Source organism: Salvia miltiorrhiza, chromosome 3 (assembly GCF_028751815.1).
Source record: "Salvia miltiorrhiza cultivar Shanhuang (shh) chromosome 3, IMPLAD_Smil_shh, whole genome shotgun sequence".
In the NCBI taxonomy this organism is placed as follows: Eukaryota; Viridiplantae; Streptophyta; class Magnoliopsida; order Lamiales; family Lamiaceae; genus Salvia; species Salvia miltiorrhiza.
The window spans coordinates 49,713,265-49,725,931 of NC_080389.1; the positions used below are offsets into that span (position 1 = coordinate 49,713,265).

The following is a 12,667-nucleotide window of genomic DNA, read 5'->3' on the forward strand; positions in this document are numbered from 1 at the left end:
TTTTCTATACAAGTAATATTGTGTCAGAAATGTGTAAGAAAAATCTAAAAAAAAAACGATTTAGCAGCTATATATCAGTCAAAACTCCATTTAGTCGGTGCCTAGACTATCTAGCCGTTCAGGCAACCAAATCATTTGCTCGGATGATTAGATAATCTAGTTGTCGGTTAAATCATCTAGCCATCTAGCCACCAACCAAATGATCTAACCGCCCGAATAGCTAGATAATATAGTTAGTGGCTAAATAAACTTTTGACCGATACCTGCCAAACAGTTATCTTTTTTAGATGTGTCAGAATGTGCACGGTGTTTTCATATTTCAGATTTTTCGGTTTAGATCGGATTTTATCCAAATTTTTTTGAATTTTCGAATTCGAATTTTCGGATAATAAGGTTTGAATCATATTGAATTTTAGGAAAATTTCAGATTTTCAGATCGGGTCGGATCGGACTAAATAAAAATTTGATCTGAAATTCGAATGCTCACCTCTACTCTAAGGCGACATAGGTCAAGCACGCGCACCAACCACCACCATTAAACTGCATGCACGAGTTATTTTGCCAAAACTAAAGGCTCATCAATTATTCGTGCGACGATGTGCACGTGCTCGTGTTCCACCACTAAGTTGCATCCCCAAGTCACTTTGTCAAGACTAAAGGTTCATCGATGTCCTTCATGGCGATGTGCTCATGCTCGAATGGTCCTCGTAGGCAATCAGACTAGCCATAAAATAGCTAATACAAAAGGACATATTGTGTATCATAGTGGTGCATACTTAATTGTTCCCTTCGCATGGAAAAATATTTATAAATAGCTTGAGACATCAGTACTTTTTTAATCTGTGACAGCTAGGGAAGACAATACAGTCCGAAATCCGTGGGCTGACCTGAGTAAACCGACTACTTAAGAGGGTTAGGCTTGAAATTTTCAACCCGATAAAACTTCAAGCCGAATAGCCTGACAATTTGATATTGTTGACCCAAAATAGCCCGAGTCCTATAGGACCGACCTTCTAAGAAGAATCGATCTTCGGTGAATAGATTCTAAGATAAGGCGCTTAACCAATCAACTATACTCGACAATTGATTAATTTGGTGGGTTTTTATTGTCATATACAAATATATATGGATCTACGTATTTGTGGGGCCCCTATTTTTTGGGAGCCCTATGCGGTCGTCATCCCCGCGCAAAAAAATCGCCCCTGGACATACATTACGTTTGTTTAGGGGGACCCGCACATAGGGTCATCGTTGGTTGTAGTCTAAGAAATTAAAAATAAGTAAGACTTGTAAGACTGTGACATGTCAATATACGTATTTAGCAATAAAATTTGCATAACAAATTATATGATAAGCAGTGAGTTGCGTATATTACCTTCCAATGGCATCAATATTACCTTCCAACGGCGTCATAGGTTACAGCAAGGTTACTATAAATAGGGGTGACCAAAATCCAGTTAAATCCGAAATCCAAACCTAACCGAAATACTAATTCGGTTCGGACAATTTGGTTTTCGGTTCGATTTAATAATTTATATATATTATTTAAAAATTAAAATAATAATTATTACTATTCTATAAAATAGTCAATCATCACTCTTAATTTATACTCTTAATCTTGGTCAATTTAAAAAAATTAAAGTAAATTTTCAATAATTTTTCTTAATTTATACTCTTAATCTTTGGTTAAGATGTTTTGAAATTTTGGATTATTATTTTTTATGGATTTCGAATCTTGTATATTGAATATTAATTAATTATTTAAACATTAAAAAATATAGTGTATTTATTTCGGTTATTTGGTTTTAACTGAAACCGAACCGAAATATTTCGGTTCAATTTTGTTTGGTTTTAAGCATGTTCGGTTCAAATTTGGACATTAATTATATAATTTGGTTTTAATTTGGTTTTTGTTATTCGGTTCCGTTCGGTGACCGAATAACCAAATGCTCACCCTTACATTGTTACTCCAAGTGTATTTGGATGGTAAGCACTCATAAATTTCTTGTTGTAGAATGCTCCTTGCTTCTTCAAACAATTGAACAGCCTCGTTTATTGCATAACGCTGCACACAAGCTAAACTCATCTCGTTCAATGCATTGCCAAAGAAAGCCAATTTCTTCTTCCCACTAGCATGAAGCTTTGTTGTTGCGTTTTATAAAGCCATCTGATTTCTTCCGCCCCTCATATCTCTCCCTGCCAATGATACAACCACATACACTAGAGCAGACTAAGCAATCGTTAGAAGAGGAAGTCCAGCTTGAAGTGGAAGCTCGTGATTTTGTCATTAAGCAGATAAATCCTCACAAATGCCCTTGGTTTGTCAAGGCATCCAAGTTCCAAGTTCTCATTCCAAGTTCTAGTACCAAGTTTCTATGATCACACCTTGGATCATAGTGTAAAAGTTATTAGCGAATTGATTAGTCTAATGCACAACCAATAATGTTGAAAGTTATTTGTATTATAGTCTGTCAAAGGCTGTTGTGACATGATAGAGTTTAAAATCTTCTTTAGTCTAATCTAGAGGTAACGATGTTATACATGTAGAAGTCAATATTCAATTTTGTATTTTATAAGGATGTAACACCTTAGCAGTATATTATGATAATCATGAATTAATTATAATTATATGCTTTAATCACATTTTAATTTACTTAATAAATTTAAATTACACATAATTTCCACAAATTTGTATTCAATTTTTATTTTAACAAAAGTCAAGTCAGCACAATAATAAAATGTGAACAAATTTCCACAAATTTTTAGATTAGTGTGAACAAATTGTAATAAAACATTTTTTTTATCATATTAAATAAAATCAAAGTAGTTAGTAAAATAAAACAAAGTAGGGAAAAAACGTGTTAGGAAACACACGACTTCTATGTAGCAGCGAAAAAAAATTAAAATGGAAGCAGCCATTCTCGAAATACGTGTCCGACCATGGTTGATGAGTTGACTGTGGTAAAGCAATTTATAGCATTAAAACTAAAGCAAAAATACACTTAAAAGTACTTTACACGTGGCAGCATCTAAACGGACCTCATGTATTGCATTACAAGCAGGATGGAACGTCCCGTATATTTTGGTGTAACATGGTCTTAAAAAAAACGGTTGGTCAAAAGATACAATTAAAATAGATAAAAAATCAATGCACATAGTTATTATAGACGTACCTAATTAGTACATATGCATAAACTAAGGGGGGTGTATTAGTTGTGGAGTTTAATAGATTTCTATGGATTTTAAAAGTCTGGGTGTATTCGTTCCAGACTTTTAAAAGTCTACAGAAATCTAGGTGTATTCGTTCAAGACTTTTAAAAGTCCATATAAATCTGGGTGTATTCGTTTCAGACTTTTTAAAATCCATACAAATCTAGGTGTATTCGTTATTCCATTGACTTCAAATCCGGAATGACTTTCATGGATTTCATCAAAAAAATACACACGACGAAATCCGGCCAAGAACCACGAGAATTGAAATCCATGGATTTTTGAGCGAGCGCTGAGTTCCAGCGCCCGCGGCCAAGAAGCCAGCGAGCGCCGGAACTCAGCACCCGTTGAGAATGTCCAGCGCTCGCTAGGTTTGAGCGTGCGCTGGGTTCCCAGCGGCCGCTGGGTTGCAGCGGTCGCTGGGCCCAGTGTCACGACCGGACTTAATTAAGGATAATTAAACCGGGAAACCATGACTAAGGGAGGGAGATAAGAAGCGGGAGTAGAAAAGAGGAATGAATAAATAGAGAAGGATCGTACTTTTCATTGATAATGAAGGAAACATTTAACATATATAACGAAGGTTTAGTTGCAATGATTCGATTGAACTAGTAAGTTCGGATATCTCCGACTTAGCCACAATAACATAAGACTTCTTTGAGTACGCAGCGGAAGTAATAAGGTTTCTGATTACATGTATGAAGACATGTACCCAAGAGTTTTTCAAAACATATAACATCGAGACAACAGAAGATCCTGCTCGTCACTTCATCACCATCGGCTACTGCTCAACCTGCACATTTATAAATACATGCAGGGCTGAGTACAAAGGTACTCAGTGGGCACATAGGCCTATAATGAAATATAACATGCTTTGTAAAGTTGTAAATTGTCATGCCATCATAACCAGTACAACAAGGGGGTTTTTCGCTAAAAAGACCCAAGCTTACTAAATTCATTTGTGATTCTTAAAGTTCGACTGCAGTCTAAGTTCTCATAATCTATCATATCTGAAGCTGTGTGCCGGAGAGGTGGCCACCTCTCACGGACACTTGACCGGCCAACCCGCTCGATGACTCACGGTCGCTGGTGTACACTAGCCTTGGCAGGATAGCTATCGACTGCTCAGGACCCGAATTCGATTACATAACACATCAGATAGATATCATACTAAATTGAAACATTTTATGGCAAGACAACAGTTGAAATAACTTCAATTCAAAGATTTTGTAATGAAATAACTTGCTTGAACGTAACATTTAAACTCATTTGATATATATGAAAGTAATGCCCACCTGATAGCAAAGCTTTGCTACAGATTAGTGACTCCTTGACGAGCTCTTATTCTTGCGCTCGACCTTTAATCCGAGAAAATAACGTAAGACTTTAAATCGAGGGAAAATTCTCAATTAAATGAGAATGCGTAATTTAACTATGCATGAATCTCGTATGCATGAACTATCATTCTGAAATAATAATCAGGGAATTTCTATTGTTAATCCAGGCTATCGGATTTAAACAAAAGCTAAGTCTCGTCTCATGAAGCTGGATAATTAACTAAAATTAATCCGTTCTCTTCAGGGTGTTCTAATCCGCCGATTAAATAAATCTCGCTCCTCGTAGTCGATAGAAAATAAATACCTCAGCTTATTCGCTTTATAACCTCACAATTAATCGGGCTTAATAATGAGGAAAAGTAGTGTTATAAGTTCGAATAATTAAAAGGCCCAACATAAGGCAGCTTAATAATTAATTAGATAGAAGTGGGCTTGAATAATAAAAATGAAAGGTCCAATTGAAATAATTCATTGGCTCAAGTAATTAAATAAATCTTGGCCCCATGAATAAATGATTGATTAGCTGGGCTCAAATAAATAAATCAAACGAGGCCCAACTAAGTTAAACTAAGTTAACACAACAGCCCAATGAAAATAGAATGCAGTTGGGCTTTAATTTAAATAATTTCGGCCCAAAGAAGTAAAATAATAAAGGGCCATCTGAATAAATAACACAAGGCCCAACTGAAATAAAATAGAACAGGGCCCAAATTAATAATAAAGCAAGGCCCATTTCTTCAAATTTTTATCGGCCCAATCGAATCTCTCTCTCTCATCTCCATCAGTCGGCCTCTCTCTCTTTTCTCAAGCATCAGTCAACCTCTCTCTCTTTCTCTCATCAGTCGCGGTCCTCCCTCAAATTCAATCGACATCCGACGCCGCCGCTTCCTTCTCCGGCTGTTCGAGCTGCCGGCGTCCAATCGTTGACCGCGTCGCCTCCTTTCCCCAAAACCCCTCTTGCTGACAGTTCGTCCAAGGCGAGAAGGGCGAGCCCTAGTTCCTCCCTGATATCGCAATCGCCGCTGTCGCCGCTGCAATTCCCGGCGAACCGCCGGCGTCTCGTTCGTTCTCCTGCGTCGGACTCTCCCCACAAATACTTCCTCTCACATCGTCTCTCTCAAATCAAATGAAGGAGCGGAGGGAAGTCCCAAATCCTTCCCCTCTTCCACACATGCCCTAGCTCTTCCCTTTTCGGTCCGTCGAGCTCCGACAAGCAGCAAGGTTCTGCCTCGTCGCGCCGTCGCTGTTCCGACCGAGCGGAGGTGCGTCGTTTCCGATTCAGAGCAGGCAGCCGCCCACTCCTCACACTAAAGCTAAGTAAAAATTCGACCCTCTTGCTATCGGCTCTCAACGTGAAATAAAAACAAGGCGTAATCTCTTCTTGCTTTGTGTAACTCAGTATGCACATTAAAACTACATATAACTGCCATTTGCTCACGAGAGTATTTTTGGTGATTCTGCTAAGTTCTATAGCGTGAGGTAACCATGAATGAATCATGATGTAGTTGGTGTTTGTACTATAAAGAATGCAGCTTTGCTAAGTCCATTATGTCTATAATGGTTTTCTATCATATCTGATCATGCTTTGGTATGTATGCTTGATAGAAAAGATATTCGAGATAGTATAATACCTTGACTGTGTTCGAACTGATTGGTTGTTCTATGTGAACTGGAATAACCGAACTTAAAGTTCGGCAGAGCAATGAATGAGTGTTCCCTCTTGTTCTTCGATTTCTTGAGGGATTAAAAGGGTTGGAACTGAACTGAAATAAATTGATATTGTTGTCTCAATAATTTCAGGTAGAATCATGGAAGAAGTTGGAGAAGTTTAAGCCAAAGCTTACCTTGAAGTTGGCAGGACACAGGATGGAGATTTCTGCTCCTCCAAAAGCTTCTAAGTGTGGGAAGGGAATGAAATGAGAAGGTTGCTGCTGATAACTGATTTGAAAATGTGTAGTGGCAGCTGCACTTGAGTAATCTACGAGATTGATGGCAGTAGGGTGGCTGATGTATGGGTTAGATGGGATGGGGGGAGCCATCGAGAAGGTAGCTGGACTGCACACTTGAGTGTGCTAGGGAGAAGAATGCAGAGATAGGGGTGGGAGCTACTGCTCCAGCACACCCACACGTCCTTTCCCCTTTTTTCTTTCTTTGTATATTTGGTGTTGGTGTAATTAGGAATATAGAAATGGGAGTTGATTTTGAGTAAAAGTTTGTAAAGTCTGGGAATGAGATTGTGGTGAATAAATGGAATATATTCTTATGTCTCGGTGATTCTGTAACTGTAATATGAAACTAAATTAAATCCGTAGATTTAATTCGTTCGTTATTCTAACATCTAAATTAAATCCGCAGATTTAATTAACTCACAAGTCGGAAATAATCCAGGACTTAAGTAAATAAATAAATAATAGAATCTAGTTCCATGTCGCTTAATAAATAACATGACTTCGCTAAGTCAGTTATAACAATTGAAATAATATCATTGATAGCTTCAACAATTCACGTCGCGGTCTTACTCACGCGAAATTAAAAGCATACTGATAAACCAATAACTCGACCTCCCATAATATACAATTCAGGATCATAAGCTGAATTTTTTATAGATAATAATCGGGTTTCATTCACTGATGAAAAATAATAACACGCATTACTGGATTTAATATATATATAAAAGAGCGGGTCACTACATACTACCCCTCTTAACAAAAATTTCGTCCCGAAATTTGCATATCTCTGCTAAAACAGTTCGGGGTATTTCTCCTTCATCTTGTCTTCAAGTTCCCACGTGGCTTCTTCTTGTCCGTGATGTCTCCATAAGACTTTCACTGATGTGATTGCTTTATTTCTGAGTTGTTGCACTTTCCGGTCTAGAATGGCTTCAGGTCTTTCTTCATAGCTCAAGTCTGGGCTAAGGATCATCTCTTCTTGGTGGATCACGTGCTTTGGATCGAAAACCTATTTTCTGAGTTGTGACACGTGGAAAACGTTGTGAACGTTTCCAAAACTTGGCGGTAACGCCAACCTATAGGCTACTAGGCCTATCCTCTCCAAAATCTCATAAGGTCCTACAAACCGAGGTCTGAGCTTTCCCTTGACACCAAACCTAGTTATCCCCTTGGAGGGAGATACCTTTAGGAAGACCTTGTCTCCTATCTCAAAATGTAACTCGGTTCGGCGTGTATTGGCGTAAGATTTCTGTCTATCCTGAGCCTCCTTTATTCGTCCTCTTATCTGACGGACTATCTCAATCATCTCGCTGACCGTGTCCGGTCCTAAGATTTTTTTTTCACCCACTTCATCCCAGTAAAGTGGTGATCTGCATTTTCTTCCATACAACGCCTCGTAAGGTGCCATATCAATGGTCGCCTGGTAGCTATTGTTGTAGGCAAACTCGATTGGCGGCAACACTGATTCCCAACTTCCACCTCTGTCTAACACCACTGTTCTCAACATATCTTCGAGAGTCTGAATTGTCCTTTCCGATTGACCATCTGACTGCGGGTGGAAGGCGGTGCTAAAATTTAGCCTTGTGCCTAACTCTTTCTGCAAACTCATCCAAAATCTAGATGTAAACTTTGAGTCTCGATCTGAAGTAATCGACACGGGTACGCCGTGTAAGCGTACAATCTCTCGCACATACAACTGAGCTAGCTTGTCTGATCCGTGTGTGATTGGTATTGGTATAAAATGAGCACACTTTGTGAGTCGATCCACTATTACCCAAATGGCAGTGTTTCCTCTCTTTGTTTTAGGCAGACTGGTCACAAAATCCATTGCGATATGCTCCCACTTCCATTCTGGAATTTCCAACAGTTGTAGTTTTCCGTATGGCCTTTGGTGTAAGGCTTTCACCTGTTGGCACGCCAGGCATCTCTCTACGAATGACGCTATGTCTCTCTTCATGCCTTCCCACCAAAAATGTTTCTTTAGGTCCTGATACATCTTAATACTCCCGGGTGGGCAGTATAAGGGGTATCGTGAGCCTCGCTCATGATTTTATCCTTAAGCTCATCATCGTGGGGGATGCATATCCTTCCCTCAAATAAGATTGCATTATCCGATGCTTCTTGGTAATTCTTGAGGTCTCCTTTCCTTACCGCTTCTCGTAGCTTCTCCATTTTCTCGTCCTTTCTTTGTGCTTCTACAATCATCTTTCTCAAGCTAGGTATCGTTGCAACAACGCTTGCTATCGTCCCTGGTGGTTTAACCACTTCTATGCTCATTTTGCTAAATTCCCTTATGAGCTCCGTCTCTCGAGTGATGAGAGATCCCAATTTAGATTGAGTCTTATGACTCAATGCATCCGCCACTACGTTGGCCTTGCCTGGGTGGTAGTTAATACCGCAGTCATAGTCTTTCACTAGTTCGAGCCATCTTCTCTGTCTCATGTTGAGATCCTTTTGCTCGAAAAAGTACTTCAGGCTTTTGTGGTCTGTGAATATCTCACACCTAACTCCATATAGGTGATGTCTCCAAATCTTCAGTGCGTGCACCACTGCAGCTAACTCCAGATCATGAGTCGGGTAGTTCAGTTCATGTGGCCTAAGCTGTCGTGACGCGTATGCTATCACTTTTCCTTCTTGCACCAGTACACAACCGAGTCCATTCTTGGACGCGTCCGTGTAGATCACATATTCCTTGTCGGCTGTTGGGACTGCTAACACTGGCGCAATAGTCAACTTCTCCTTAAGTTCTTGAAAATTCTTCTCGCACTCTTCTGTCTAAGAAAACTTTATCCCTTTTCTGAGTAATTGCGTCATTGGCCTTGCGATTTTGGAAAATCCTTCTATGAATCTTCGATAGTAACCTGCCAATCCTAAGAAACTTCTTATCTCATTAGGGTTAGTAGGCGATCTCTACTCTCGCACTGCTTGTACTTTTTCAGGGTCCACTTTGATCCCTTCCTATGACACAATATGCCCTAAAAACGTGACTTCGCTGAGCCAAAACTCGCACTTGCTGAATTTGGCATAAAGGCGCTCCATCCTCAACGTCTCTAGGACGATTCTCAGATGTTCCTCATGGTCCTTCTCATCCTTCGAGTATATCCAGATGTCATCTATGAATACTAAGATAAATTTGTCTAAGTATGGATGAAAAGCTCGATTCATGAGGTCCATGAATACGGCTGGTGCATTGGTTAGCCCGAATGGCACAACCACAAACTCATAGTGGCCATATCTAGTTCGGAAGGCCGTCTTAGGTACGTCTTCTGGACGAATCTTCAACTGGTGATAACCAGATCGCAAATCAATCTTTGAAAACACGCTTACTCCCTTGAGTTGGTCGAAGAGATCGTCTATCCTTGGCAAAGGATACTTGTTCTTGAGTGTCACTTTATTCAGTTCTCTGTAGTCTATGCACATTCGTAATGTGCCATCCTTCTTCTTTACGAAAAGTACGGGTGCACCCCAAGGGGATACACTTGGCCTAATAAATCCAAGATCCAGAAGTTCTTGAAGTTGTATCTTGAGTTCCTCCAGCTCCTTTGGGGCCATCCGGTACGGTGCCTTTGAAATGGGGGCTGCCCCGGGTTCCAAATCAATGGTAAACTCAATTTGTCTGTCAGGTGGTGGCCCTGGCAGAATCTTCGGAAATACGTTTGAAAAGTCCCGTACAATTGCTACATCTTCTATGCTCTTCCCGGTTCCCGGTTATCCGTGTAAGTATACGAGGTAAGCTGGGTATCCATTCTTCATCATTTTTGTTGCTTGTAGGGCGGAGATGATCATCTTTCTCCTTCTCATGCTGATTCCGTGAAAGTGTGTCGGTTCCCTCTCTGGGGGTCGAAAAGATATCCGTCTTTCGTTACAAAGGATGGTGGCGTAATTCTCAGCTAGCCAGTCCATTCCCAGGATTATGTCCACGTCTCCCATCGGTATAACATATGAGTTGTTCACTACAATCTTGAGTGATCCTAAGTTCAATTCTAGATTCAAGCACACGTATTCTACCGTCGTCATCCCTCCTATTGGTGATGATATACTCAATTCCCGATCAGTTTTTTTTTTCAGTTCTTAATCCTAAAGTGTCAACACATGCACTTGCAATGAAAGTATGTGATGCGCCTGTATCAAACAGAAGTACGACAGGGGTATTGAGTAGCATGCCCATACCTGCCAGGTTTCCCTGGTTGTTCTCGGGCTGCTTTTGCCCTATAGCATAAGCTCTAGCATCACGAGGCCCTCCCAGTTGTTTCTGTTGTCGACGAGGCTGTTGCTGAAACGGCTGTTGCTGTTGTGGCTGATACTGTTGTAATTGCTGAAACTGGGGCTGCTGATACTGTTGCGGTTGCTGCCCTGGGTTTGGTTGAGGATAAGCTTGGATTGCTCGCAGATGCGGAGCCTGAATCGGTAGGTTCAGTTTTGACCCTGTTCTGTGTTGCTTATTCGGGCACCGATTGGCGTAGTGCCCTTTTTGGTTGCAGTTATAACAACTATCATTTCCAGCCTTACAGATTCCCTCATGATTTTTGTTACACTTGGGGCAAGGTGGGGTCTTCTGTTGGTTATTTCTCATCTGTTTCGGTGCGTTCTGGCTCCCATAGCCCTGTGACTGGAAGGTCTGTCCCTGCCATGCCCTTTTCTCGCCTTGGTTCGGGTTACTGTTGTCCCATCTCCTATTTCCTTTGAAATTTTGATTATGATTTTGATCATGTGGAGGTGCTGGCGCAGGTGCAGTTGCGGGTCTTTCTCCCGGCATTGCCGCCTCAATGTCCAACGCTCGGCTGAGCGACTCAGGGTAGGACAATCCTCCGTGGCTTGCCAAAGCCATCCTAATCTCGTGCCTCAGACCGGCACAAAACTTTTCAGCCATCTTCTCATCTGTGTCAACTTGTTCCGGCGCATACCTAGACATATCGCAGAACATCCTGTCGTATTGAGTTACCGACATCTTCCCTTGCTTCAGATTGTAAAATTCAGCTTCCTTCTTCTTGCGATAGCTCTTGGGTATATACTTGTCATATATACCAGTTTTGAATTGTTCCCAAGTCAAGTTTTCTAACTGCTCTGCTGTCATCGTTTTCATCCTTGCTTCCCACCAAAAATCAGCCGACCCAGTCAACTGAAAGGACATACAAGTCAGGCGCTCCTGATCAGTGCAGCGCAGGAAGTTGAAAATGCGCTCAATAGCGCGTACCCAAGCCTCAGCTTCTGCCGGGTCTCCTGTCCCATTGAAGGTAAGTGGGTTCTGTCGCAAGAATAATTCCTCAATCCTCCGTTCTGGCTGTACAGGTGGTTGTACTATTTCAGGTTCTGGCCCTGCTCCTGGGCCTCTCTCATCATTCCGGGGAATCCTTCCCCCTCCTCTCGGATGCCCTCGTTTCGGTGGCATTCTAATGAGTCAATGCACAAGTTGTTAGCGCACTAAACATAATCAAGACGTTCAATCATTACTAATATCGCTCTTATTCCTCGAACTCTACTCATGCTCAAGCTGAAGTAAACATTTGGATAACATAATGGAACGACTTGCCGCAACTAGTACTAACTAGGGTTTTGAAATGAGGTAACTCCGCTATGTCGCAGCTTTCAAACTATGCAATACACTCTCATTGCCATGAGAAGTGTTCGTTCCAGACTAAGGGGGGTGTATTAGTTGTGGAGTTTAATAGATTTCTATGGATTTTAAAAGTCTGGGTGTATTCGTTCCAGACTTTTAAAAGTCTGCAGAAATCTAGGTGTATTCGTTCAAGACTTTTAAAAGTCCATATAAATCTGGGTGTATTCGTTTCAGACTTTTTAAAATCCATACAAATCTAGGTGTATTCGTTATTCCATTGACTTCAAATCCGGAATGACTTTCATGGATTTCATCAAAAAAATACACACGACGAAATCCGGCCAAGAACCACGAGAATTGAAATCCATGGATTTTTGAGCGAGCGCTGAGTTCCAGCGCCCGCGGCCAAGAAGCCAGCGAGCGCCGGAACTCAGCACCCGTTGAGAATGTCCAGCGCTCGCTAGGTTTGAGCGTGCGCTGGGTTCCCAGCGGCCGCTGGGTTGCAGCGGTCGCTGGGCCCAGTGTCACGACCGGACTTAATTAAGGATAATTAAACCGGGAAACCATGACTAAGGGAGGGAGATAAGAAGCGGGAGTAGAAAAGAGGAATGAAT

The 12,667-nt window shown here is 41.0% G+C and overlaps 1 long non-coding RNA gene across 1 annotated transcript; it reads left to right on the top strand.

The window, feature by feature from the left end:
- Positions 1 to 3,229: 3,229 nt before the first annotated feature.
- Positions 3,230 to 12,328, top strand: LOC131016357 (uncharacterized). The gene is made up of 2 exons (XR_009098926.1): positions 3,230 to 3,377; positions 12,232 to 12,328. It is a non-coding gene; the product is annotated as an uncharacterized LOC131016357 (long non-coding RNA).
- The last annotated feature ends 339 nt before the right edge of the window (positions 12,329 to 12,667 follow it).